The sequence below is a fragment of the Miscanthus floridulus genome, chromosome 2, assembly GCF_019320115.1.
Source record: "Miscanthus floridulus cultivar M001 chromosome 2, ASM1932011v1, whole genome shotgun sequence".
Classification (NCBI taxonomy): domain Eukaryota; kingdom Viridiplantae; phylum Streptophyta; class Magnoliopsida; order Poales; family Poaceae; genus Miscanthus; species Miscanthus floridulus.
The window spans coordinates 50,220,077-50,233,726 of record NC_089581.1 but is presented as its reverse complement, the minus strand read 5'-3'; the positions used below and the strand labels follow the sequence as shown (position 1 = coordinate 50,233,726).

The following is a 13,650-nucleotide window of genomic DNA, read 5'->3' as shown; positions in this document are numbered from 1 at the left end:
CACCTTCGTTCACTACACGTAATAACAATGCCATGTTTAACATGATGCGGAATACGAAACATGATGCTCGATGATGGATACAAAAATTAAGAATTTGAATACAACTTTCCTTCGCGGTACAGTTGCAAGTCAACAAACTAAATCTTTTTCGTAACACGTACATCAACTGCCAAGGATCATTATCAACAAATGACCCAAGGTCATCACTCAATCCAAAATTTCAAACAAAACCTAAATCATCAAAGGTTACTATTTGCTTTTATGAATTAATTATTTAATTCAAAATTATGAAATAAATCAATTTATTCTTATTGAGCTCAAAATTTTAGCAAATGTTCATTACATGATAACTAAGTAACAAAACAAATTTCATAATTTTTGGACAAGTAAATAAGCCTAGAAAAATCATGGAAAGTCATTTATTAATTAATTGAGCAATTTTTATCATACCCCAAAAATACTGGAAATCAATATTTCAAATTTTTGTCATATAATATACATCATAGAGAATTCACACAAAAATTTTCATAATTTTTGGAGCTCTAAATAATTCTACACAAAAATAACAAATTACAGCACTATTCATTTAATTCTGAAAAATAGAAAATCCACTTAGAACGCTGAGTCACTGACAACCGGGTCCCACTTGTCATCTTCTACCTCGCGCTTTGACCACGGCGACACGCGCGCTGACCGGCGAAAACTCGCCGACGGCGAGCTCAACGGCGACGACCAAGGTACTGAAATGACCCCTACATCTCTACGCGTCGATTGGTGGCACAATCGGGCCTCGACACTAACTGGACCAAGCACCACGGCGGCCATGGCGGACACGACGGCACGGCCATGCTACGCCGGCGATAGGAGCTCGGTAATGATGAAACAAACAACTTGGGTAGAACCAGGAGCTCACCCCGAACACACTGGAGTCACTGGCCGAGCCTGAGAAGCAACGGAGAGGCGTGACGACGATCGCGGTGATCACGGCGGAGCAAAACGTCGTCGGTGATGGTGTACCGGCGACTGCAGTGGTCAAAATGAGCAACCAGCTATGGATTAAGTACTACATCATCGAGACGAAACCAAAGGTACACCAATCAAGGGCAATGGCTCACCGACGGGCTCTGGCCACGGAGAAACGGAATCTCGGGTGAGTTCGCCGGCCGCGAGGAAGAAGTACGTTGCGCGGCGTTTCCCGGCGAAATCAGACTAAATTGAGGGGTTAGCTGGATGCGCAAGGTTACGGCGGAGCTGGAGCATGCTTTGCCGAGGCGGCAACGGCGCTAAGTCGACGGCGAGAGCTCGACGGAGCTGCGGCGGTGGTGACGGGAAAAACAGAGAAGGAAGAGAAACGACGACGACGGCGGCGTCGGAGCTTTATAGGGCGGCCAAGGAAGCAAGGAGAAGCCACGGCGACGCCTTTCCCACGCCAGCGCGAAGCCAAGGCCGCCACGCGCGCGCCTGGAACGTCGAAGACGGTCGCCGGCCATGTAGCTTCGGCGGTGGACACTGTTCATCCAAATTACAGAATTGCCATTCGGTTTCAAATTCAAATTACTCCCAAATTTGTATAACAACTCAAAAATCTCCAAAAATAAAAGTTGTTCAAAATCAAAAGTTCTACAACTTTGCTTTTATAACCATCTCCTAATTCGGTCTAGATTTTGAAATGAACTTTTGAATTCAAATAGGGAAATTTAACGAATTACGCCTTTTTGAATTACTCAAAAATTTTCTAAACAACTTGAAAAACTCCAAAAACAAACTTTGCTTAACTTGCCAAGCTCTACACTTTTGCTTTTGGGATCAACCCCAAAATATGCTTAGATTTTTAAATGGATTTTCAGGGTAGGATTTAAATGCTGAAAAACGGGGTTTTCTTGAAAAATTCAAAAATCCCAACAAACTTTGAATTTAAGTCAAACAATACAATTCAACACATATCTCATGAATATAAACTTGTTTTAGTGTATGCATCTCAAAGTTTTTCACCAAATGCCATATGCTTTGCAATGCATATGATGACATGTCAGGTTTTAGTATTTTAAACACCCGAGGTGTTACAATCCTTCCCCCTAAAAGAAATCTCGCCCCGAGATTCAAAGCCATAGAGTAAGTAATGGAAAAGGAAATGTGTCAATCCAAAAAGATCCAGAACTTTTCCATAAAACAACTGAGGTTCTTTTACAAAACACAATTTGTAGTAACCGAGCTCAACTAACATTATTCTATTCTATATTGACGCTAGAAACTCTGGAAACTTTTCTAACAAGTAATCTTCTGATTCCCAGGTAGCTTCCTCTTCTGAATGTTGATTCCATTGTACTTTATAGAACTTGATTGTCCGTCTTCGAGTAACACGATCTTTCTGATCCAGCACTCGGATAGGATATTCGGAGTAAGTTAAATCCGGTTCTAGTTCTACTCCTTCAACTTCAACATTCTGTTCAGGCACTCGGAGACACTTCTTCAATTGAGAAACGTGGAACACATCATGCACAGCTGCGAGATGTTCAGGTAATTTCAAGCGATATGCCACTTTTCCATATCTCTCCAAAATTTGATATGGTCCAATATATCGAGGTGCCAACTTTCCTTTAACACCAAAACGGTTAACTCCCTTCATTGGTGATACTTTCAGATATACAAAATCTCCTTTGTTAAATACCAATGGTCTCCGTCGTCTATCCGCATAACTCTTTTGGCGGGACTGAGCTATCTTCAGATTACTCTGTATTTGCCTAACCTTGTCTTCTGTTTCTTTCACAAGGTCAACTCCAAAGAACCTTCTCTCTCCTGGCTCAGACCAACTCAACGATGTTCTGCATCTACGACCATAGAGTGCTTCAAATGGAGCCATTCTAATGCTTTCTTGATAACTATTGTTGTATGAGAACTCGGCCAAAGGTAAGCACTCATCCCACTTATTGGAATAGTTAAGGACACAACACCTTAACATGTCTTCAAGTACTTGATTGACTCTTTCAGTCTGCCCATCAGTCTGCGGATGATAAGCTGTACTATACAGAAGTTTGGTACCTAACGAAGCATGTAAGTGTTTCCAAAAGCTGGAGACAAATTGTGTACCCCTATCTGACACTATAGTCTTGGGTACTCCATGGAGACTCATGATTCTTGCCAAATACATCTTAGCATATTGGATCGTAGGATATATGGTCTTGACTGGAAGAAAATGTGCTGACTTAGTGAGTCGATCTACAATAACCCATACTGAGTCAAATCCCTTTGATGTCTTGGGTAGACCAACAATAAAATCCATACTGATGTCCTCCCACTTCCAAGATGGAATAGGTAATGGTTGTAACTCACCAGCAGACCTCAAATGTATAGCTTTCACCTTTTGACAGGTATCACACTTCGCTATATATCTAGCAATCTCTATTTTCATTTTAGTCCACCAGAATCTTTGCTTCAAATCATGGTACATCTTGTTGCTTCCCGGATGGATAGATAACCTAGTAGCATGTGCCTCATCTAGAATTGACTGCCGCAACTCAGGAACTTTTGGTACCACCAGGCGATCCTTGAACCATAACACATCTTCATCATCTATACTAAAACATTCTGCTTTTCCATCCCTGACTCTTTCCTTGATATGGGATATACCCTTGTTTTCCTTTTGAGCAGCAATAACTTGATCTCGAATAGTAACTTCAACAATTATGTTGGTCAAACTTCCTTGTTGAATTACTTCTACATTCAACTTCTCCATTTCTTGGCATAAATTCAAACCCATTGTTCTCACTGTCAGACAATTACAATAACTTTTGCGACTAAGGGCATCTGCAACCACATTTGCTTTACCCGGATGATAATGTACTTCCAAATCATAATCCTTAATCAGTTCTAACCATCTTCTTTGTCGCATGTTTAATTCTGACTGAGTGAAGATATACTTTAAGCTTTTATGGTCTGTGTAAATATGACACGTATTACCAAGCAGGTAATGCCGCCAAATCTTCAGAGCATGTACCACAGCTGCTAACTCCAAATCATGAGTAGGATAGTGTTCTTCATGTTGCTTAAGTTGCCTGGACGCATAGGCAATGACTCGGCCTTCTTGCATCAACACACATCCAATACCAATACCTGAAGCATCACAATAGACATCAAACGGCTTCTCGATATCAGGTTGAGCTAACACTGGTGCAGTAGTCAACAGCCTTTTTAAAGTCTGGAAAGCCTCTTCACAGTCTGATGACCAGACAAACTTGACTTGGTTCTTCAACAATTCAGGTTATAGGACTTTGATATTTTAGAGAAATCTGGAATAAACCGACGGTAATACCCCGCCAATCCAAGAAAACTCCGAACTTGATGAACTGTGGTTGGCGGTTTCCAATCAAGCACATCCCTCACTTTGCCGGGATCAACTGCAACTCCTTCAGCTGACAAGACATGTCCAAGAAATTGCACTTCCTTAAGCCAAAAATCACACTTGCTGAACTTGGCATATAGTTGATGTTCTCTCAAGCGGGTCAGAACAATTCTGAGATGTTCCGCATGTTCTTCCTTATTCTTGGAATACACTAGAATGTCATCAATAAACACCACTACAAACTTGTCTAGCTCAGGCATGAATACTGAGTTCATCAGATACATGAAATGAGCGGGAGCATTTGTCAAACCAAAAGACATCACCAAGTATTCATATAATCCAGTATCTTGTGGTAAATGCCGTTTTGGGAATATCTTCAGGCTTTATCTTAATTTGGTGATATCCTGATCTCAAATCTATCTTGGAGAAAACTTTGGCTCCGGCCAATTGATCAAAAAGCAAATCTATCCGAGGTAATGGATACTTATTCTTGATGGTCACTTCATTCAACGGACGATAGTCAACACATAACCTCAGGGTCTCATCTTTCTTTTTCACAAAAATTGCCGGACATCCCCAAGGTGAAGAACTAGGTTGGATAAACCCTTTCTCAATCAATTCTTGTAACTGAGTCTTCAACTCGGCCAATTCCTTAGGTGGCATCCTATAAGCTCTCCGAGAAATCGGAGCTGTTCCGGGTTGTAACTCTATATTGAACTGTACATCCCTATCGGGTGGTAGACCGGGTAAATCTTCAGGAAACACATCCGGAAATTCACACACTACCGAAATATCTCTAATCTCTTTGACAGCAGTTGCACAAATCTTGCTCACTGATCTTCTTAGGGTTGGAAGTTGGATAAGAAGTTGAGAATTACTATCAGGCAAACTTACTCTTAAAGTCCTATTCAAAGCATCTATAACAGCCTTATGCTGATACATCCAATTCATTCCCAAAATTACATCTATATCCTGATCCTTAAGGATAATCATGGTAGTGGGAAAAATATGCCCACCCAGGTTTACGGGTACCTGGTATACCATTTCCTTAGTACACAGACGTCCCCCGGGCGACTGTATAAAGAAACTTTCCTTTGTTGCCCCAATTGAAATTTCATGCTTCACGACAAATGTTCTATTGATGAATGAATGCGATGCGCCAGAATCAAAAAGTATAACTGCAGGGTGATTGGCGACAGGAAACATACCCATCATCACTGGCTCTCCTTCAGGAATTTCCCCAGCTTGAATATAGAATACCCGTCCTGTCTTCCTCTCATCTTTGCCCTTCTGAGCATTCTGATTGGGGTTCTTGTTTGATGCCTGACCTTGTTGTTGATTGGCAGAGGCCTTCTGATAATTTTGATTAGCCTGCCTAGGATATGGACATTCCCTGGAGAAATGACCAGTCCTTCCACAATTGTAACACGGATAGTTGTGACCCTGGGATGTTGGAGCATTGCCACCAGAAGCATTGGTTGACTGTGAGTTCGGATAGGTTGTAGCAGGACGGACATTTGACTGTTGCCCGGCTTGGAACTGCGGCGGACGATAAGGAGGACGATAATGGTTTACGGGATGATAAATCACTCTCTGCCTCTTTTGGTTTCCACCAAAAGGTCCAGACGGCACATTCTTTTTCTTCTTGAGCTCCTTATGCTGCCGATACTTTGCCTCTGAAGCAATTGCAATATTTACTGCCTCATGATAAGTGATATTGGTACAGGCTGTCATCATTGTCTGCAGTTTGGTATTCAGACCCTCTCATGAACCATTTCTTTTTCTTGGCATCCGTATTGACATGTTCAGATGCATACTGCGACAGATGATTAAATCTTCCCACATACTGCATTACGGTTTGATCTCCTTGCTTCAAAGCAAGGAATTCATCCAGCTTCATAGCCATCACTCCTTCCGGGATATAATGGGCTCTGAAAGCAGTGCGAAATTCTGTCCAAGTTAATGGAATGCCTGCGGGCTGCATGGCCATCAGATTTGCATACCAAGCACCAGCTGCACCTCTAAGTTGCTGGGCAGCAAACACCGGTTTTCTGAAACTCTGTGCAGTGAATAAGATCAAATTTCTGCTCCATGGTCCTAAGCCAGTCATCAGCCTCCAGTGGTTCATCTGCCTTGGTGAACACCGGGGGTTTCGTATCCGTGAAATCCACATAGGTAGCCTCATGCCTGTTATGATTGCGGCCACGGTTTCCATGCATCTGATTCTGATTACTTTGAGCCATCTCATGAAGCAAACGAGAATTTTCCACAGTCACATTGACTAATGCAGCGATAGCATCAGCCAGATTGGTCGGCATCGGTGGTGGGTTGGGGATATCATCATCATCTTGTGAAGTACCAGGAATATGCGATCCCCGCGTACGACGCATCTGTTCATAACAAACCAAACTTTATTCACAAGTCTTTATTCAAAGATCAAAGAGCTTACTACCCGCATTACATCGATGCCACTTATTTAAACACAAGAACACATCTAAACAAGACTACTAGCTTAACTAGATCTTCTATTACACAACTCTACTCCTTTCCGTGATTACTTCAAACTTCAGGCTCGGTATCCATTCCGGAATTGTTACCGCCTTCATCATCACTTTCATCTATCATTACTAATTCTTCAGGATCTTCTTCTTCTTCCTCTTCTGATTCACTTTCATCAGCAAGGATGACACCAGGGTCCATGGCATCAGCTTGAGGCTCATGATTCGGGTTTAGTAGATTGCTAAGCCTATGAACTTCCTCATGTAGATAGGTATTATGTTCTTCTAAATCTTCTACATAGAATTCTAGCTCATGAGTTCTAGCTCTAGCTACATCTTCCCTATGCCAAGCCTCATTTCGTCCCTCCACCGTACGAACTAACATGCTTTCGCAGTTCCTATGTGCGGTGGTGAGACGCCTCAATTGATCCTGTAATTCTCCTAACTGTATAGCATCCAAAGCCCTATCTCTAGTAGCTTGTGCTAATTCTGCAGAAATCCTCTGTAACTCTGCCTGGGGATCAGGCCTAGAACTGCTACTGCTAGCACCATCATTTCTAGGGGCAAGTTGGTGACGAGGAACTCCTTTGGGTCCAGTGGACTTACGGGGCGTCATCTTGGCACGAGCCATACTGTAGGAAACCAATTTAATCCAAGTAAGACCATTTGATCAAAGTCTAAAGAGCAGCTATGATGGATTACATTACTCAAACCAGTCTCACTACTCAACTCCAGACTAATAGGTGAAGGAAGTAACGAGTGAATTAATAATGATGCATGAATCGTTCTTACGAACAAAAACATCAAAGTTTATAATGCACATAAACAACAGTTGTTATTATATAGGGCATAATAGAATTACTACTCCACCACACAAAGCCTTTTTCTCAAATCAGGAAGGGTGAGAATGAAATAAGGTAAGTCGGAAGCAATTTGGACCAAATTAACAAGTTAAATTTAGTCATCCAAATCATTTTGAAGTTTTTGTAAAACAATACAACAAAAACCTTGTAACGATCGCTCTGATACCATTCTGTGGCAGAACCTCCTAAATTATAGGACCCACATGCACCTGTCACTGTCCAACGACCTCTGACGACTATGCATATGTTCCTAGTAACTTAAGAAGACTGTCGGGTGTCCCCGAGGAACCCCGAATCATCCACGATTTCCGAGCAGGATCACGTTACAGAGGTCATTGCAGTATTACAACATTTATTCAAATATATACATCAGAGTAAAAACAGCGGAAGTCTTACAATAACATAATTTACAAAACAGTAGTTTCAAACCTTACAAACTAAGTTTGATAGTTATTACAAACCATAGTAGTAGTGGAGTGGCATAATTAATATAGACATATCACACAAAATAAACATCCTGCCCAAGGATCACACATTTACTTCTCATCGTCAGAACGAACGATAGTCATGCAGCACGATCCAAAACAGATCTGCTCATGAGGCTCACCTGCAACAAGGGGTCAACGAACCCTGAGTACAAAAGTACTCAACAAGACTTAACCGAAATAAGAACTGATAACTCAGGAATGCAGGCTCAGGGATTCAAGGTATGGTTTTAACAATAATCAAAGTTCTTTTGCGTAAAAGCTCTTTAATAAAATTCTTTACTTCAAAGGTAAAACTTTATAAGTACCACATATGAATCTGTCAGGATCCGTAATGAGATCATGAACTTCATATCAATCTTTTTCGCAAACCTTTCTCAAGTTTCAGTTATTAATTCTACGATGATGAACAGTGAGTTGAGTCTCCATAACCGAGGAGCAACGACGATTCGAACCGATTATAAAACCCAGCTGGGAATTCCAGACCACACGACATATGCAGGTCCCTGACCTACATATACCAACCTACCCTCGGATCCTCTAAAACAAGAACGGGTCCGCGCCACCCGAGAATACAGCACACCTCCAATCCGGCCATATTCTAGCCACGAGGGTACACGCTATTCCCGCCATCTCTCCACTCCCAGTGCGCGAGTAGCCATTCTCGTAATAGAATAGCCAAGCAAAGGCTTACCGGAGTATGTGGTTAGTACTACAAATTCTCACCTCATGCAATTCAACAACGGACGTGCCTTAATCGACACAGGCGGAAAGAACCCGCTCACAAGACCTCCATGTCTTGTGGCTCACACACCCCGAGTCCGCCCGGTCTAGATTTATTACTCCACATTCCCATATCACATGCTAACATAATTAACCAATGTTCCATTTAAAACTTGCAGGTGGCAGGTAATCACCCGACTTTCATCGTTCTACGCATAGCTAAGCAAAACTAGGCATATACGAGTTTAAAAACTGGTAATATGGTAAATATGGAATAACAAGGATGGTAATGCACCAATTAGGCTCTTACTTAACTCCTACTCACTTAATGCAGTAACGAAAAGCAAAAGCAAAATTAATTTGTAAAACACAAGGTAGGGTTGTATGCATCCGGGGCTTGCCTTCGTTGACGGAAAAGTCCGGCTCCTGCGTCGTTTCACAAGTATTCGATCCGACCTCAACAGACGGATTAACCTCCTCAACAACTTGATTAACTACCACGTGTTCACCTTCGTTCACTACACGTAATAACAATGCCATGTTTAACATGATGCGGAATACGAAACATGATGCTCGATGATGGATACAAAAATTAAGAATTTGAATACAACTTTCCTTCGCGGTACAGTTGCAAGTCAACAAACTAAATCTTTTTCGTAACACGTACATCAACTGCCAAGGATCATTATCAACAAATGACCCAAGGTCATCACTCAATCCAAAATTTCAAACAAAACCTAAATCATCAAAGGTTACTATTTGCTTTTATGAATTAATTATTTAATTCAAAATTATGAAATAAATCAATTTATTCTTATTGAGCTCAAAATTTTAGCAAATGTTCATTACATGATAACTAAGTAACAAAACAAATTTCATAATTTTTGGACAAGTAAATAAGCCTAGAAAAATCATGGAAAGTCATTTATTAATTAATTGAGCAATTTTTATCATACCCCAAAAATACTGGAAATCAATATTTCAAATTTTTGTCATATAATATACATCATAGAGAATTCACACAAAAATTTTCATAATTTTTGGAGCTCTAAATAATTCTACACAAAAATAACAAATTACAGCACTATTCATTTAATTCTGAAAAATAGAAAATCCACTTAGAACGCTGAGTCACTGACAACCGGGTCCCACTTGTCATCTTCTACCTCGCGCTTTGACCACGGCGACACGCGCGCTGACCGGCGAAAACTCGCCGACGGCGAGCTCAACGGCGACGACCAAGGTACTGAAATGACCCCTACATCTCTACGCGTCGATTGGTGGCACAATCGGGCCTCGACACTAACTGGACCAAGCACCACGGCGGCCATGGCGGACACGACGGCACGGCCATGCTACGCCGGCGATAGGAGCTCGGTAATGATGAAACAAACAACTTGGGTAGAACCAGGAGCTCACCCCGAACACACTGGAGTCACTGGCCGAGCCTGAGAAGCAACGGAGAGGCGTGACGACGATCGCGGTGATCACGGCGGAGCAAAACGTCGTCGGTGATGGTGTACCGGCGACTGCAGTGGTCAAAATGAGCAACCAGCTATGGATTAAGTACTACATCATCGAGACGAAACCAAAGGTACACCAATCAAGGGCAATGGCTCACCGACGGGCTCTGGCCACGGAGAAACGGAATCTCGGGTGAGTTCGCCGGCCGCGAGGAAGAAGTACGTTGCGCGGCGTTTCCCGGCGAAATCAGACTAAATTGAGGGGTTAGCTGGATGCGCAAGGTTACGGCGGAGCTGGAGCATGCTTTGCCGAGGCGGCAACGGCGCTAAGTCGACGGCGAGAGCTCGACGGAGCTGCGGCGGTGGTGACGGGAAAAACAGAGAAGGAAGAGAAACGACGACGACGGCGGCGTCGGAGCTTTATAGGGCGGCCAAGGAAGCAAGGAGAAGCCACGGCGACGCCTTTCCCACGCCAGCGCGAAGCCAAGGCCGCCACGCGCGTGCCTGGAACGTCGAAGACGGTCGCCGGCCATGTAGCTTCGGCGGTGGACACTGTTCATCCAAATTACAGAATTGCCATTTGGTTTCAAATTCAAATTACTCCCAAATTTGTATAACAACTCAAAAATCTCCAAAAATAAAAGTTGTTCAAAATCAAAAGTTCTACAACTTTGCTTTTATAACCATCTCCTAATTCGGTCTAGATTTTGAAATGAACTTTTGAATTCAAATAGGGAAATTTAACGAATTACGCCTTTTTGAATTACTCAAAAATTTTCTAAACAACTTGAAAAACTCCAAAAACAAACTTTGCTTAACTTGCCAAGCTCTACACTTTTGCTTTTGGGATCAACCCCAAAATATGCTTAGATTTTGAAATGGATTTTCAGGGTAGGATTTAAATGCTGAAAAACGGGGTTTTCTTGAAAAATTCAAAAATCCCAACAAACTTTGAATTTAAGTCAAACAATACAATTCAACACATATCTCATGAATATAAACTTGTTTTAGTGTATGCATCTCAAAGTTTTTCACCAAATGCCATATGCTTTGCAATGCATATGATGACATGTCAGGTTTTAGTATTTTAAACCCCCGAGGTGTTACATCTACAAGAGAAGCCACACCAAGATCCTACAGCGCTGCTTCCCTATCGAATAGGGGAAGCGGCTATTGAGTGACATCCACGGTGGGGTCTGTGGTCACCATGCTGCACCTAGAACCCTCATCGAAAATGCATTCCGACAAGGCTTCTACTAGCCAACTGCAGTAGCCGACACCAAATAGATTGTGCGCACCTATGAAGGGTGTCACTACTACGCCCAGCAGACCCACCTACCGGCCCAAGCGCTCTAGACGATCCCCATCATGTGGTCATTCATGGTCTGAGGGCTCAATCTGGTCGGACCTCTCAAAAGAGCACCCAGGGGCTATACCCACTTGCTTGTCACTGTAGACAAGTGTACAAAGTGGATAGATGCTTGACCGATCTCCGTGATCAAGTCCGAGCAAGCCATGCTATTCTTCCTTGATATTGTCCATCACTTTGGAGTACCAAACTTCATTATCATGGACAACAACATGCAATTCACTAGAAAGAAGTTCCTCCAATTCTACGATGAATATCACATCTATGTCGACTGGGCCATCGTAGCACACCCCCGCATGAACGGGCAGGTTGAGCGCACAAATGGCATGGTCCTACAAGGCGTCAAGACTAGGATCTTCAACCGATTGAACAAGTTTGGTGGACGATGGGTTGCCGAGCTTCCCACAGTGCTCTAGAGCCTGAGGATGACCCCTAGCTAGGCCACCGGCTACATGCCATTCTTCATGTTCTACGGTTCCGAGGCTATCCTCCTGACCGACCTTGACTATGGAGCACCAAGGGTCAGGGCGTACGATGAATAGGGAGCCAAGGCACCCCTCAAGGATGCCATGGACCAGCTGGATGAGGTGCATGATGTTGTCGTCCTATGCTCGGCCAAGTACCAGCAGGCGTTGCGATGGTACCACAGCCGTCGAGTGTGGGGTCGGGCCTTCAACATCAGAGACCTAGTCCTCTACCTTGTCTAGAGTAGCAAGGACCGCCACAAGTTCTCTCCACCGTGGGAGGGACCGTACATCATCGTGGAGGTGCTCTGGCTAGACGCCTACAAGCTCAAGACCATCGATGGTGAGGTCTTCACTAATGCCTAGAACATCGAGTAGCTATGTCGCTTTTACCCTTAATAAACACACACTTTCTCTTATCAGTTTTGCTATTGAACTCCCCGACCTTTAGTGACACTTGACCCCAGCAACGACGGGGCATCGGGCCTCACTCGAAGGCTAATAAGAGCATATCTATCTGGTAGACAATCTCTATGTCTGACCCTTTCTCACGATTTAGACCTAGAAGCAAAGTTTGTGGAAATAAATGTTGAGTAAAACTAGTCGGTCTGCGAGAAACCTACGCCTCAGTGGCTACGACGCCTTTGCTCAAAGCATGATCAGAGTTGTTTTCTGCACCCTGGGCTTTTTGGCCTTAGCCACGAAAAGAGTCGGTACGTGTTTAAGAGTCTATCCGCCCAACAAACATTCTCCATGCCCGACCCCCTCTCACATTGAGACCTAGAAGCTAGGGATACGAAAACAAACTCTGAGTAAAACTGGTCAGACTACGAGAAACCTACATCTTGGTAGCTATAGCATCTTCGCTCACCAGCGTGATTGGAATTTTTTCACCCACATCCCGAGCTTTATGGCCTTAATGACAAAAAGGGTCAGAGCGCACCAACCTTTTTATAAGAAAGGGGGAGAAGGGCAAAAAACTGTTTGGCCATAACAAAATCTAAGAGCTTGTCCATTTATTATGAGTCCATCACCTGGCTTATCTGCCTAACTAAATTCTTGCGTGAGATGTTCTCATCCTCTATCTCTGTAGGTAAGTCCTATCCCAGCAGGGCAATACAAGTGATCGGACGGCTTAGCCGCTGCTGAGGGATGGGTAGGGAGCAGCAAGATGCCCCACGTGGGTTATGTTGACCCTATCATGGACGATGGGCCTAGATTCTGCTCGAACATATCTGGTAAGAGCTCCCTAAACCTGTCATTTGTGCCATCGAGGTAAGTCCTATGCCAGCGAGCCACCCAAATTGATCGAACGATTCGGGTCGCTGGCGAGAGACGAGTCACCCTTACTTTACGTGCATTAATTTTGCTATCGAGCCCTCAACCTAAGCAACAGCCAGGGATCGAGTCTCGCTCGGGGGCTGGCAAGAGTGTCTATTTGGTAGA

The 13,650-nt window shown here is 43.3% G+C and overlaps 2 long non-coding RNA genes across 3 annotated transcripts; both read right to left on the bottom strand.

Moving 5' to 3' along the window:
- Nucleotides 1-458: 458 nt before the first annotated feature.
- Nucleotides 459-2,401, bottom strand: LOC136538751 (uncharacterized). Its single transcript, XR_010779457.1, has 2 exons — nt 1,116-2,401; nt 459-1,023 (listed from the first exon to the last, which is right to left on the bottom strand). It is a non-coding gene; the product is annotated as an uncharacterized lncRNA (long non-coding RNA).
- Nucleotides 2,402-7,240: 4,839 nt separating this feature from the next.
- LOC136538750 (uncharacterized) lies at nt 7,241-10,894 on the bottom strand. 2 transcript variants are annotated; one of them, XR_010779456.1, is made up of 3 exons: nt 10,530-10,889; nt 10,328-10,437; nt 7,241-7,469 (listed from the first exon to the last, which is right to left on the bottom strand). It is a non-coding gene; the product is annotated as an uncharacterized lncRNA (long non-coding RNA). The 2 variants fall into 2 exon arrangements; XR_010779455.1 differs by lacking the exon at nt 7,241-7,469 and having other exon boundaries at nt 9,873-10,437; nt 10,530-10,894.
- Nucleotides 10,895-13,650: the final 2,756 nt, after the last annotated feature.